Genomic DNA, 16,457 nt, shown 5'->3' on the forward strand with positions numbered 1-16,457 from the left:
GTCCATAATTATAATATGCCTAAACTTATCTGGCAGCTAATTTTTTCTGATTTGAGTCTATCATCCAAGATGATGATAAGATCATCTGGAATGATATACTTAATGATGGCTGCCTTAAATAGGATGCCCTAATTAGGGTTTTGTATTTTTAATTAATCATCTAGAATTATATTTATATCGTCCAGGATGATGTGATAAAAAATAGAGAACTCTAAAACAATCAGAATTTTTCTCTCAAGTTTGTGTGTGTGCAAGGTTACTTTATATAAGGACCCACATTGATATAATTGACTCAAGAAAAGGAAACAGATTACAAACTGACTCAGTCCTAGTGTATCCAATCTTTAAGATGCTTGAGTTGCACTCAATCTAGTGGACCTGAAATGTTAGTAGGAAAGGTAGTCATAAAGAAATAGGAATGTTTGCTATCATCAAAATTTTATTTCTTGAAATTAGATTCACAATAATCTCTCCATTTTTTCTGACGGCAAACACACAATCAAATTTTTGTTGTTCAATTGAAGCATCATAATAAAAACCAGTGAATTAGGAAGTTCAAATTATACTAGCAAACAAATATAGTACATAATACACCAAAACATCATAAAGTAGTACAAGTACTCCACCTTTTAACATCACCAAAAGAAGGAGGGAAAGAGAAAAGAAACATAATAGAAACTACTAAACATAAGTAAACTACACTTCGAAAAAACAAACTAAAAGATAGACAGACCCTGATCATCCGAAAGAGGTGGTGGTGGTGGTGGCGGGTGAAAGTAACTAGACAGAGTGGCAAACAGCTCTCTAAACCAGGCCATGTCCTTGTCTTGCTGGCACTGCTGGTGGCCACGTAAGAGTCAAGGCAAGCAACATCCTCATTATATTGTTGCTCCTATGCAACAACATATGACTCGAATTGAGTTTCCCTCTGGTCGAACCGTTCTACTAACTAATCCAACTGTGAGTGCTGGTGGAGTGGAGCAGGTGTAGGAGCATATTGTTTCAACTAACTAATAAATGATTGCAATTTTGTTTTTTCTTCAACTCAAAAAATGGATGAAACCCTCATTCATTCAACTTATTTTGAGTGAATCAATCTTGTTCAAAACCAATTTTTTTGTTGAACCAAAATCAACAAGTAATTCCATCAAGCATAGGTTTCAAACTCCTATCTCCAATTAATCTTTCCAACCCAAGTTGCAACGTTACAACCCTCTCTTTGAGAATCTAAATGTTTAAATATGATCATGAATTTGTAACCCATAAGTTGCATATTCCTCCAACTTCCAAGTCATAGGAAATTTCCCCTCTATTTAGCCCCAAAAGCTAAAGGGAGTTCTTCAACATTTAGTACAAAGTTATATGTTGTATACATTTTCCTTAGATTCAAACTCTAAGTGAAGCACCATTGTATGACATACCACACAAGCCTCACACACTTAGGTGCACAGCCCCTATGCATGCTAGGACTAGGATTTTTTTGTGTGTATGCCCTTGGATTTTCTGCGTTATGGGCACTTACTCTTAAGTGGTTAGTGTGTGTGTGTGTGTATATATATATATATATGCTTTTCTTGCAGGTGGTTATGTCTAAAAAAGGTGCTATAAATCATAAATAATAAACTGTTGAACGATAGGTGCCACTTAACTTAGCTGCCAAACTTGGTTGTAATAATTTGATAATGTTTATATTTTTGCCCTAGTTAATTTAAACTTTCAAGCATGTGTTGATTGTTTATCAGGTACACAATAGAAATGCATGTTTTTTTTTAGGTTTATTCCCTGTTTTAGCTTGGGGGTGGCTTGAACATGTGAATGTGGTAGGCTCTTAAGACAAAAATAAACTTTTTATCCATTAAAATGTAAATAATTTGAAAAACATTTACGATCCATGATTTTTAAATAATAAATAAACTTTCATTATTCCCTGTAAGGAGCCAAGTTTTTTAAAAACTAAAAATTATTATGCATAGCCCAATTGTGTCACATATAAAAAGCCCTCATTTAAAGATTAAATAGCAAAAAAAATCTACTTTCAAATCCAAGTTGCAAGCCCTATTTCCTAAAAAAAAATGGCCTCCCTACTCTTAATTTGTATTGAAATAGAAATTATAGTTTTATAAGCAACTAGGTGGATTTAGCCGGTAGCCCTTTCTAGGAGGGTAGTAAATCTAGAGGTCGGGATGGCTATGCCTCATATGAGGTGGAGTTTATATTGAGACCGAAATCATGGTTTTATAAGCAACTAGGTTGATTTAGCTAGTAGCCCTTTCTAGGAGGGTAGTAAATCTAAAGGTCGGGCTGGCTATGCCTTATGTGAAGTCTAGTTTGTAAGTACCTTTACATTTTGTTAGAATTAGGTTTGAGGTACTACCTCTCAGTTTATTATTATCCTGAATTTATTAACCTTACCTTAGATTTAAGATCCGAGGCAATGGTCGATTCCAATTATCACACAAGTCTTCACCTTTTGGGAAATTCCTCCAACGTATGTTGTTGGAATGTAAGCCCTAATCATCTCATGAAAATATCAACTTAAACAAAAACTAGATTTCTAAAAAAGTAAAGCCCTAATCACTCCTGCACTACTTTCCATTGATCATCATTCCAAGAAATCTAATTTCAAGTTAATCCCCTTTTTTCCTTGAAATTCTTAAAGGCTAAAACCATTTAAATAATATTTTCTTGGATTTTCAAAATCTTATTTTAGCCAATTCAAACAAGATTTTCATGGATTTTCAAAACTTTTGTACCCCAAAATAAAATAAACCTCATTCAACCAAACATTAAATGGGTTTGTTAAAATTTGTAAATTTTATTATTGAGTCCATAAGGAAATGATATTTTTATCCTTCAGGGTAATATATTATTTTTCTTATGTCGTACTCAATCATAAAGTATGCAATCCAATTGAGGACAACAAAATCCTCCAACATACATTATTTATGCGTAGAACGAGAGATTCGTAGTGCAAATGCCATTATTCATCAGAAGGTTATCTACAAATAACAACATAATACACGCAGACTAATATAACAACTCATTAGCCAATATCCATGAAGAGATTAGTGATTAAATTAGCTCAATCGACGGTCGATAGCAACATGCAAACTCGTAGGAATATGCTTGCGAATAAAGTATGGAGATACAAAATGAATATACGACCTCCTTATAAATGATGTCAACTAATTTGCAATCATTTATATCGTACCCCTGTAAGCAGTGATGATTGGCATACGATGAATATAAAAGATATTGATGAAAGGGTATGATGAGTATTATAAATGCAAATATACACCGAAGACACTATCTATAAGCAAAATGCAAATGAGCTGTAGTAAATGCAAATACTAGTAGATGACATGGAAAAATATACATTTAATGTAGCTCGCATACAAGTAAAAGTAGGAAGCATCAATGAGGAAATTACAATAAATGTGAGACTACAAGAAGTGCAAATACCTACCAACTACTGTAAGAGACACGTCACATACGCATGTGCAATAATGATAATCAGCAGCAAATAATAGATGCTATGACACATTTGCATTCAATAGTCAATTAATGATTGGAAAATACACTGATTCATTGCAAGCATAGACAAAAGATATGCAAAAAATTAAGCTCCTGCAAGCCGCCATAGGAAACCCGTTGTACACCCAATGTGTTATCCACAAGCATAAATGCAATAAGATTGTACCAAATATAAATGCCCATAAACTATTCTAGGAAATTCATTGTGAATACGACATGTTATATGTGAGCGAGTACAAGAAAACTATAGTGAATTTAGTTACCTATGGACAATAGGAGATTCATTAGTGCAAGATAATCTACTTGCAGAAAGCAATAAGTAGAGCACGATAGTCTACTCGTATGCAATAGAAAATGACCATAGTACGATGCATCGCCATCGGATCCACATCATATATATAAGTGAAAAGAAGATGTCTACAAGTTTCCAAATAAAGCATCATATATATTCAACTGACAGTTGCATGACAATTAACAGGCATCTAATATTCAAAAAAAAAGCCCCCACACATATACATACATATATACACATTACCACAAAAAAGTGCACATGCAATCATATACTTGCATGGGTCCCGACGATCGTGTTATGGATATACACGTGACAACTCGGAATGTTGTGTATGTAATTAAATGAACCCCAATTCGAGCCTAATCCTTTTACATAGAATGATTGGAGTTGAAACGACTCGAATTATCAAACAGATATATGGTCAAGATGTCGACCATAATATATATTTTATACATTTATATTAGGCCTTCAAGGTATAAAACAAAAAAAAAATTAATCGAAAAAAACTTACACCCAAGAAGAACATAATCCTCTATCAACAAGTTGGCAGAGTCGACAAGGTCCAGCAGACTAAATATAAAAACCCCATACACTCCAATGATAGCCGTGTTAAATGTAGATCACAACTTTAATCCAAACTTTCAAATGCCACTCAAATACCCACAAAATTAAAAATTTGAAACTCCAAAAATCCTCCAAAACTCTAAATATTTAAATTTGAAATAAACTATTAAATGCTTAAAATGCAAAATCCGTCCACCCTCCTTAACAATTTACCAAGGTGGATAAATTTAAGGTGCAATTTAGCTTACAAAGAGTTAGTGTCTAGTTGAAGATATCATTAGGATCCATTCTTAAACAATCTCCTTCTAGTAAGAATATCGCACGTGTCCTCTAATGACAGTTTTGCGGCCAAGTGGCACCGTAAGTAAACTGTTACGATCGGGGCCCTAAGAATCAGTTGGTCCACCGCCAAATGACACCACTGAATTAAGGTCATGACCAGAGCTTGTATGTTCCCTAATGACATTAATTCCTTGAGATATAAATCAATATGATATAATTGATAGGGCGCAAAGCCCTTTGTTAGCTAAGGTGTATTCAAAATTTTTGCCTTAGATAAATTCTCACCCTAGGTCTACAAGGTTCCCTTAGATGAAGCAACTCATAGCTACTGACAAGGATCCTACTATCAGGTCAACTATCTTGACTAAGTAGATCAGGAACCATGATGGTCCGGGATAACACAACCATGAGATTTTGATTAGTTCCATCATCATTCCCCACACCATCTACTTTAAGTGTAAGATGGTGAAATTTCTAAATTTAAAAATTAAATCTTTAAACTTCCAAAATCCAAACTCAAATCCATGCTGCTACTATATGTCAGATACCATGTATCTATGGGTACGACATATTCATTCGATGACTAGCCTTAATTGAAAGTTCTCTCTCGTTGCCAGGAGTGGTAATTAATTATAGGGACTTATGCCTATAGGAAATAAGAACTCAGATCATAAAGTCCTCGCTAAATGAGGGTGAAATATTTTAGTAGTTTGTTATCTTCAAACCTAACTTTCCTTATAAAAATTTAACCCGTAACTTAATCCATCAAAAGTCCTCAAAAAAAGTAATTAGGAGGCTGAGGCCAAATTTTTAGAGCCCACAGATTTTTGGCGACTCAACTCCGCAGGAGATTATTTTTCCTATCTTTGGTTAGTCATATGAATGATATAGTAAAAATTGAACCCATGCTACTATTATAGGCCGAAAAACACATATCTATGGGTACGATGTATTCATTCAACGACTAGCCTTAATCGAAAGTTCTCTTTCATTACCAGGAAGGGTAATTCACTATAGAGTCTTGCGCCTATAGGAAACCAGAACTCGGTTCATATAGTCCTCGCTAAATGAAGGTTAAATCTTTGGGTAGTGTCATATCTACAAATCCAATCTGCCTTCCCAAAATTTACCATGGAATTTAATCCATTAAAACTCCGCAAAAGAAAGAAATGGGGAGGTCAGGGCCAAATTTTCGGAGCCCACAAGGTCGAAGCTTTCGTGCGTGGAAGAGGCAAAGCTAAGGGCCTCATTCCCAATTTTATTAATGCAATCCGAAGGGAAAATGAGGTGAAGCACGCATGAACACTGCAAATGCCATCATTTGCAGAGGTTTGTGGCAACTGTAGCAACGGGACTGTAGCAAATGATAGGATTTTCTGCAGGATTTACGTACATGTATGACATATGCAAAAAAAAATTATTCCTCTTTCTTTTTATTTTCTCTATAGACGTCAACAATTTATAACCACTTAATTCTACCATCATGCATCTTCAGGCATGTTATCTCTGTTGAAACTTAATTAGGTTGTTAAGTCTAAGATATTATCCCAAGGCTAACCAAGATGGGGGGTGAATTGATAATTTTAAAAATTCTCTTGGATTTAAAATTTTTAAACTTTTGATTAAGTTAGCAAGTTAATTAGGATTTTAAAAAACAAGTTTTTCATCCATAGAATATAACTTGCAGTAAATAAAATATAGAAATTTAAAAGACAAAGATTTATAGTGATTCGGTCAAACATAACCAACATTCAGTCTCTGAAGACTCCCTCTTTACGTATTGCACTATTACTAAAGTGACTCTCCTTTTTCCACAACAGTAAGGAGGAGAAGCCTTTACAAAAACCTCTCTTCCACCAATCCCAGGTGCGGCAGAGAACCATCATCCTTTTACACTCTCCAAGTGTAGGCGGATAATCATCATCCTTTCACACCCTCCAAAATAGGCAGAGTACCTTCTTCCTTTCACACCCTCCAAGTGTAGGCAGATAACCTTCATCCTTTCACACCCTCCAAATGTCAGTATAGAACCTTTGTCCTTTCATACCATCCGAGTGTCTGTAGAGTATCAAATTTTCTTCAAAGATCTTCACACAAGCAATCTAGAAAGACAAGAGAAAAAGTGATAACCAAAATTACAAAGATGTCCTTACCTTTGAGTAACCTTGTGAACCCTTCACCCTCCACCTATAAGAAATCTCTTTCAAATACTCTCTCTCACTTTCTCTTTCAATTGCCCTTGAAAAATCACAAAGACAATACTTTTTAATGTCTATTTTAGTAAACCTTTTATACAAAAGACACAAAAAATCATCAAGAAAATAGAATTTTTAAATTTTTTGCGTCCACGATCGTATAGTATGATCAGAGTTTGTATGTATAAATAGTTCAAAAACTATTACATACAAACCTATTATGAATTAGTATAAAATCATTTTGTATACCATCATCATCCAGTACAAACCATGTTCATCCAATATAAATGGTAAGAAAATTTTTTGAGTTTATCGGTACGAAAAGGAACCCCAATATTTTGTAACGTGTATGACGTACGTACGATGATGTCATCATCTGGTACGATCAGTTATAAAAAATTTCAAATTCATCTGAATGAAATGTTGGGACAAAAATGAACCTCATAATTTTGTACTCTATAAGGCATGTACGAACTGAGATCATACAATACGATTAGTACTTAGAAAAAAAAATTTATGTCTGTTCAATTACTCATCAGGGACAATAACTGGTCAGATCATCTTGTACGAACAGATATAGTACAGTATGATCAGTTTAAAAAATGTGCATTTTAAACACTCCCCTAGTGTGTATATGCCCAGTTACTCAATTATAATCACACTCTCTTAGACTCAATAAAATGGAAAATATAGACTTCAAGTACAATAAACTTTAAACTGATCTTGATTTAAAGTCTTCAATAATGTGGAGTGTGATTTCCTTGAAATGTTAGTGCACACAAGAGCAAAACAATTCTTCTAAAATATGTTAGGAGAAATAATAATCAAAGAAATAATATTTGGAATCATAAAAAATATACAAGTTGCAAGAATATCATGCAAGAAAGAACTAAGTATCAACAATCTTATCAATCTCCCCCTTTTTTATGATGGAAAAATAATTATTATTTAAATAAAATTGAATACCCTAAATTTCTCCTTAACTCCCCCTAAATGAATAAACATGTGAATATAAGGAAATTTATTTAAGAATAAAACATTATTATTTTTTTTATTTTTTATAAAAGAAAAAACACCCAAAACTACAAACCCAAACAAACAACAGACACAAAACAACATTGACACACAAAATAATCAAATACAAAAAATATTTCTTCCCCTTTTTGACAACAATAAAAAGAAGGAAGAATAGAAAGTTGAAATGAAAGAAGTCTTATGAAAAACCTTTAAAAATTAATCTTGAAAGAGATTGAATTATTATTGCAATAATAAGATTAATATCCATTATATAAAAATAAAGATTTAAAACATTTAAATTAAAATATAACATAGACAAGAAAAAATAGTTCAAGGTCATGAAACATTCAAGACAATTAGATAAGAAGAATTATTACAAAAGTGATGAAATGAAGATTAGTTAAATTCAATTTTCAATAAAAAATATAATTGAACATTAGATTGATTTCAATTACAAGATTAAACAATAAAGAAAAGAACATATTCAATTGGCGATATTGCGCATCTTTTTAATTATTTGTGGCACACTTTATGCATCTTTTTGTATTTGGCCAAATTTTGTGCCTCGTTTCAATTTGTGAACCATTGCACATTCTTTCGATATTTGTATATTTGTACATTTCTCCTCTTTCTTAATTGATCTTTTCAAAATTAATAATTTAAAAACTTAAACTTCTATAAGTACAAAGATAATTATACTGAAAAGAGAAATAAAAAATAATAAGACATCAAAATTGCAATAATAATATTTAAATTATGTATGACCAAAAAGAACATGAGATTGATAGCCTTAACTTGATCGAGTTATAAATTAATTTAAATTTTTTAAAAATTAGATTTTATAATGAAATTAATTTTTGTATTGTAGTTCATTTTATAACACTTTTTAGATCAATTAAGTCAGAATTAACATATTAGCAAACTTACATTTCACAGAAAGAATAATAGCAACTGACCGAAAATAAGACACATTTTATTAATATCAATTTAAAAATTGAAATACATTGAAGTGCAATTGATATCAAATCAAAATACAAAGAGAATAAAATATCAACATAAAAGATAAATAAAAACATATACATAAAGCATCTAAAACATCACAAAGATCAATAGATCTCAAAAGACTGGCAAAGACAACACACAAGAAGTACATCTAGAAATCTGAGGGGCCCTGGTCTGGAGGAGGAGGCTGGTTGAACATAGAAAAATAACTATTCATCATAGTCATATTTTTGTTCACCGAATCGAACTGACCTCAGATCCAACTGATGTCTTATTGGTACTCTGCATCCTATTGATTAAGTTGTGCCTGAATTTGATTAAAATGTTGATCAAAATGACTCTCTAATTGGTCAAAGTGCTTGATCATCTCCTAAAAGTAATATCGCTGAGCAAGTGTAAATGCAAGTGTTGGCTCCTTCTCCCTCAATATCCTCACTTAAATTTTCATCTTTCCCAAAAAGTGCTCAAAATGAAGCTTCTATAAAGTAGATAGGCATTTTAAGTAGAGGCTCAGGATGAACAATATTATTATTTTTTCTCTAAGATATTGGTCACTAGTTGTCCTAAAGCAATATTTTTGCATGCCTAATTTCAGAAAGGCCATCAATATAATCAAGAATAAGTTGGGCTTCATCTATTGGTTGTACTTTCCTGATAAGATAGCTAACAGTGGACAGAAGAGGAGTAATATTAATGCGGTCACCAGCTTTAGCAATTATTAAAGTTCTAAGGACATGTTGAATGACCCTTACATTTTAGTTTAAGGTATAGACCCTAGGCAAATGACCTAATTGTTCAACCCCTCTATGAACTTTGTTTATTTTGGACCAGTCAAAATCAGATTTAGAAGTCAATGTGTGTGATATAATTCCTTGAGTTCTTAAATATATAAATGCTCCCAGATCTTCCTTTGTGATTTCTACCCGTTTCTTTAGCACATATGATCTTATCCTACTCTTATCCTCACTAAAAGTCATGTTTACCAAGAGGTAGTAAAATGTTTCTTTATTATAGGCATGGATTAAAGTCAGAGTGAAGGCAAATTGGGATGAGGCAAAAAGAGGCATTACTTGAAAGTGGATATCTTCTTGAAGTAGGAGTCTAGAATGAGTAATTTTAGCAGAGACAAACCTAACGAAAGAATACTCATTTGATCTAGATAGAAAGTTTTCAGATCCACTCTTGGAAGAAAATCCATTTGTGACTCTACCTCGTTTGTTAGAACTGACGATTGCTAAGATGAGAACGATTAGAAGAGGCTATTTAAGTGATTAAAAATAAATTCTAATTCTAAAGCCCTTCGAATTAAAGAAAAATGATTATTCGTACGTATGAAAAAGGTTTCGTACAGTACATTAGATGGTTCATACATTACGAAAATAATTTCATATGTATGATCGAATACATTGAAAATAAAATGACTTTCATAATCATGCAAGTTACGAAGCATTCTTTCGTACAAGCTTTTTGACCAGACGATCGTATAGATGAACAGGTGTTCATCCGGGATGAACGGTTATTTTAGATCCTTTTAAAGAGGATTAGGTTTGACCCCTATATATAATGACACATGGTTTGTATGTACGAACTAAATGGTCATATGTACGATCGATTATAATAACTGATTCTGTCCGTATAATTGTCTACATATATGCAAACCACAATGCATTCAAATTGTCCGGGATGATATTAATATATTACAGTATGATATGTATTAAAAAATTAAAACTTTATGCGATCAGTCCATAACAACTATTTACGTGCTACACAATTCATAATGAATAAAAATAATTTCATACAGTATGAATAAAACAATTCAAAAATTCAGCATAAACGATCAGAAATAGGAAATCTAATATTTGAAAACATTTCAAAAACACAAAAAACATAAAACAAAATATAAAAACACTTTCACAAACAAGCACATTGAAAGCAAAAATAAAAACATACAACGACACATATCAAGTTTGTAGAAAATTTTAATAAAGCATTAAGATCAATCACATCAAGCCTTGTTCTTAATGTGCTAAAAGTATCAAAGACTAGTGATTTTGTAAAAATATCTACAATTTGATTTTCAGTAGAAACATGGTTCAATTCAATTTCTCCTTTGGATATATGACCCCTAATAAAATGATGCCTTATGTCTATATGTTAGGTTATAGAATGTTGAATAGGATTTTTTGAAATACAAAGGACACTAGTGTTATCACAATAAATTGAAATTGTGCCTATTGAAAATTCTAAATTAATTAATTATTATTTCAACCAAAAAACTTGTGTCACACAACTTCCTAAGGTAATATATTCAGCTTATGTAGTAGATAGGGCTATGGAATACTTTCTACTGGGCCTAGAAAAATAATTTCCTATAAATTGATAAGTTTTAGATGTACTCTTTTTATCAACCCCACAACTTGCAAAGTTCGAATCTGAATATCCAATTATTTCAAATGAAGATCTAAACTTAGGATACCAAATTCATAAGTTCTGAGTTCCCAAGAGGTATCTCAAAATCATTTTTATTGTTGTCAAATATGATTCTTTTAGATCTGATTAAAATCTAACACACAAAAAACCACTAAACAAAAGATCATGTCTGATATCAGTCAAGTAATGCAAAGATCCAATAATTCCCATAAATTTATTTTGATTAACAGATTTTCCCATGGGGTCCTTGTCCCTATCCAAATGAACTAAGGAACTCATAGGTGTACTAACTTGTTTAGCATTATCCATTTCATACTTTTTGAGGATGTCCTTAACATATTTCAACTAACTAATAAATAATCCCTCCACAATTTACTTACTGCTAAAACCTAAAAAGTAACTAAGATCTCCCATTAAACTCATATCAAATTCACTACTCATTATTTTAGGAAAATCATAACAAATATTTTTAATTGAAGAACCAAAAATGATGTCATCAATATAAATTTGAACAATGAGTATATCTTCTTCCAGTTTCTTTAAAAAGAGAGTGAAATCAACACTTCTTTTTTCAAAAGATCTCTCAAGTAGGAAAGTGGTTAACCTCTCATACCATGCCTTAGGTGTGTTTTAATCCATATAATGTCTTTTTTAATTTAAAAATATGATTTTGGTATTTTGAATTTTCAAAACCTAAAGGTTGTTCAACATAAACATCCTCTTAAATCACCCCCATTTAAAAAGGAACTTTTAACATTCATTTGAAATAATTTGAATCCTCTAAAATTGGCAAAAGCTAACAGAATCCTAATTGTTTCAAGTTTTGCTATAGGGGAAAAAATCTCCTCAAAATCAATCCCTTCAATATGATTATACCCCTTATCCACCAATCTAACTTTATTTCTGATGATAACTCCTGAGTCGTTCATTTTATTTTTGAATACCCACTTAGTTTAAACAATACTTTGATCCATTGGCCTTGTAATTAATTCTCAAATATCATTTCTCACAAATTGATTTAATTCTTCTTACATTGCTAAAATCCAAAATTCATCTGAAAGTGCTTCATTTACATTTCTGAGTTCTATCATCGAAATAAAAGCAGAATAAATGGCTTCTTTTCTTAGTCCACTCCTTGTCCTAACACCCTCACTAGGTTCACTTAAAATCAATTTCTTAGGTTGATTGTTATAAAATCTCAAATCTCTAGGCAACGAGTTTTCAATTTCCAAATTTTCTTCCAAAATAATCTTCTCAATCCTTTAGGAATTATTTTCTAGATTATCTTCTTCCAAAATTCCATATTCATCAAATACAACATGTTTGGTCTTTTCAACTATCAAAGTTCTTTTGTTAAATACTCAATAAGATTTTCCAATATTAGAGTATCCAAGAAAAATTCTTTCATCTAATTTTGGATGAAACTTTTTAAAAAACATTTTTCATTATTATGTACGAATACCTTACATCCAAAAACATGCAAATGTGACAAATTACGTGTTCTCTCTATAAAAAGCTCATAGGGTGTTTTATTTAATTTTAATCTAATGTTTACCCTATTCAAGACATAACATGTAGGGCTAACAGTTTCAGCCCAAAAATATTTAGGAAGTGAATATTCAGCCAACATGGCTCTAGCGGATTTAATTAATGTTTTGTTCTTTCTTTCGACTACCCCATTCTGCTGAGGGATTTTAGGTACAGAAAAATTATAATCAATCCCTTTTTCTTTACAAAAATTATCAAAATTTTCATTTTCAAATTCACCACCATGATCACTTTGTATTATTAAAATCTCACACCCTAATTTCCTCTTATAAGTCAACAAATCTCTAAATTTCTCAAATGACTCACGTTTATGAAATAAAAATTTAACCAACGTGGACCTTGAGAAATCATCTACAATCACAAATCCGTATACCTTCCCTCCTAGACTAATAGGGCTAACAGTCCAAAAAGATCCATATGTATTATCTCCAATGGTTTATTAGTTCTAAAATCCTTATTGGACTGAAAAAAGGACTTCATCTATTTTCTTAATTAACATGCATCGCAAAGGTGATCCTTAGTAAAGTCTTGTTTTAGTATACATCTAACCAAATTCTTTTGAGTAATTTTCCTATGATTTTTTGTGCTAGTGTGATAGAGTTTCCTATGTCATAACCATGAATCATTAGAAATAGTTTTCAAATTAAAAGTATTAGGAGATTTAATATAATACAAATATAGCATATAAACACTATTTACCCTTTTTCCATGCAAAACATCATAACCATTAAGGCTTAATATACAACTAGTGGGTAAAAATTTTATACTGTACCCTTTATCATAAAGTTGACTTATACTTAACAAATTATGCTTCAAGCCTTCTATAATAATTACATTTTCTATAAAAAAAATTTGTAAGTTTCAATCATACCTGATCCAACCACTTTCCTAGTTGTGTTATCTCCAAATGTAACCTTGCCTCCACTTCTGACTTCTAGCGACATAAATTTCTTAGTGTCTCTAGTCATATGCTTCGAGCAACTGCTGTCCAATTACCAAATGCTCTCACGAGGCCTTGTATGAGAGCATTCCTACTAACTATCATATGTTAGACTTGGGAACCCAAATAAGATTGGGTTCTCCATTTGGCAATTTAAAACTAGATGCATATATGATATGTCTAGGTTTATGCATTTTAGTTTTCCACACTAAATGAGTTTTTCTATCCAAAGTACAAGTGAGTGCAATATATCGAAACATGCTACAAGAATAACATTTAATACCAGGAAATAGATTTTTCAATCTTCTATAATTACTCTATCTCTTCTTAGGTTCTAAAATTTTGGATCTCAATATAGGATTCATAAAATCTGCAAGTGCTGAGGTTTCCTTTTTTTCTCAAGAGCTTGCACTTTCAATTTAAGAAATATGTTTAAGTCATTTAATATATTCTTGTCAAAATTCAAATAGTTCTCTCTATTTTTTTATTCATCCTTAAAATCCTTAAATTTTTTTCCCAATTGAGTATATGATGATTTTAAAAGATCATTCTTTTTATTCAAGCCATCAAAATCATCAAGTAAGCTCATGTGGTTCTTATCTATCAATGTGTGATCTTTCATAAGTATTTTATGCTCTCTTTATAATTCTAATATTTTAAGATTTAAACTAGCATGCATTTTCTTAAGCTTTCTATATGCGTCATGAATTCTTTCAGAAATTTTTAACAATTCATTATAAATCAAGTCAGATATCTCTTCTTGATGTGACTGATCAATATTTTCGACCATTAAGCACAAATTGGTGACTTCTTCCTCCTTTATTATTTCTGATGAATCTGAAGCTAAGTTCACGCAAAAAGCTCTCTAAAATCTTTTCTTGTCCTTCTTCACATTTGCTTTCTCCTTTACCTTCTCCTTGCTAGAAGTGGCTTTGAGATTGAGGCAGTTTAATTTTTATGTCCAAATTTCCTGCATTCATAGCAAATCACATCATTAAAAACCTTAATAGTTTTATTAAATTAAACTTTGTTCCATTGATGTTGTCTCCTCTGTTTCATTTTAAGAAAACTTAAGAATTGTCTAGTCATCAAAGCAATGTCATCCTCACCCTCAGGTTGTGACTGATCACTTTCTGATTCCTCCACTTTCAATGTTATATTCTTCTCCTTTCGTTGTTCTCTTGCATCAATCTTTCTTCGACTCACTCCTTGCTCGTAAGAAATTAGTGATCCAACAAATTCTCAATAGAGTAAATATTTAAATCTTTAGACTCTTTTATAGTAATTATCTTAGCATCATAAGCAGTAGATAAACAACGAAGTATTTTATTCACTAATTCAGAATTCGTTAATTCCCTACCTAATACATGCAAAAAAGTGACTATTTGAGAGAATCTAGTATACATTTCAGAAATAGATTCATTTGGTTTCTTGCGAAATAATTCATAGTCAGGTAACAAGATATTTAGTCTGAATTATCTTACTTCATTAGTCCCTTCATAAGTAATATAAAGTATATCCCATATGTCATTTCCACTTTTGCAAGTGGAAACTCGCATGTAATCTTCTCACTTAAGTGCACAAAGGATATTCAAATATTTAGCATTTAACTTTGCTAAGTCACATTGTTATATAGTCCAAACAATAAAGGGTGTTTCAACTCTAATGTCATTAACCAATCTAATTGGTTTTGTATACCCTTTTTGAACTAACATCCACATGCGATAATCTAATGATTATAGAAAAGTAGGCATGCATGTTTTTCAAAAATTGAAAGGAATATTATCAAATAATAGAGGTGTAGTGATCGAATACCCTTCAGGTATGTTTTGATTTCCAATAGTAGTCATTCTCATTTATAAAAAAGTAGTCTAAACTTATGATTTTGAAACAAAGATCAGATACCACTTATTGAAACTTGATTAGGTTGTTAAGCCAAAGTTATTATCCCAAGGCTAATCAAGAGGGGGGTGAATTGGTAATTTTAAAAATTCTATTTGATTTATAATTCAAAACATTTAATTATGTTTGCAAGTTAAATAGGATTTTAAAAAATAACTTTTTTAACCATAGAATATAACTTGCAGTAAATAAAATGCAAAAATTTAAAAGACATAAAGATTCATAGTGGTTCGGTTAAATACGACCTACATCTACTCCCTAAAGAGGGCCCTGCAGACTCCCTCTTCAGGTATTGCACTATTACCAAAATTGACTCTCATTTTGCCCCCACAGTAAGGCAGAGAAGCCTTTACGAAAATCTCTCTTCCACCATACCCGGTGCAGCAAAGAACTATCATCTTTTCACACTCTCCAAGTGTTGGCAGATAAGCGTCATCCTTTCACACCCTCCAAGTGTGGGCATAGTATCTTCTTCCTTGCACACCCTCCAAGTGCTGGCAGAGAACATTCATCCTTTCACATAATCCAAGTGTCGATAGAGAACCTTCATCCTTTCACACCCTCCAAGTGTCGGCAAAGTATCGAATCTTCTTCAAAGATCTTTACACGAGCAATCTTGAAAGATAAGAGGAAGAGTGATAACCAAAATTACAAAGAGATCTTAACCTTTAAGTAACCTTGTGACTTCACACTCTACTTGCAAAAAATCTCTCTAAAGCACTCTCTCACACTCTCTCTTTCAAATGCACTT

The sequence above is a fragment of the Dendrobium catenatum genome, unplaced genomic scaffold, assembly GCF_001605985.2.
Source record: "Dendrobium catenatum unplaced genomic scaffold, ASM160598v2 fragScaff_scaffold_1227, whole genome shotgun sequence".
NCBI lineage: Eukaryota > Viridiplantae > Streptophyta > Magnoliopsida > Asparagales > Orchidaceae > Dendrobium > Dendrobium catenatum.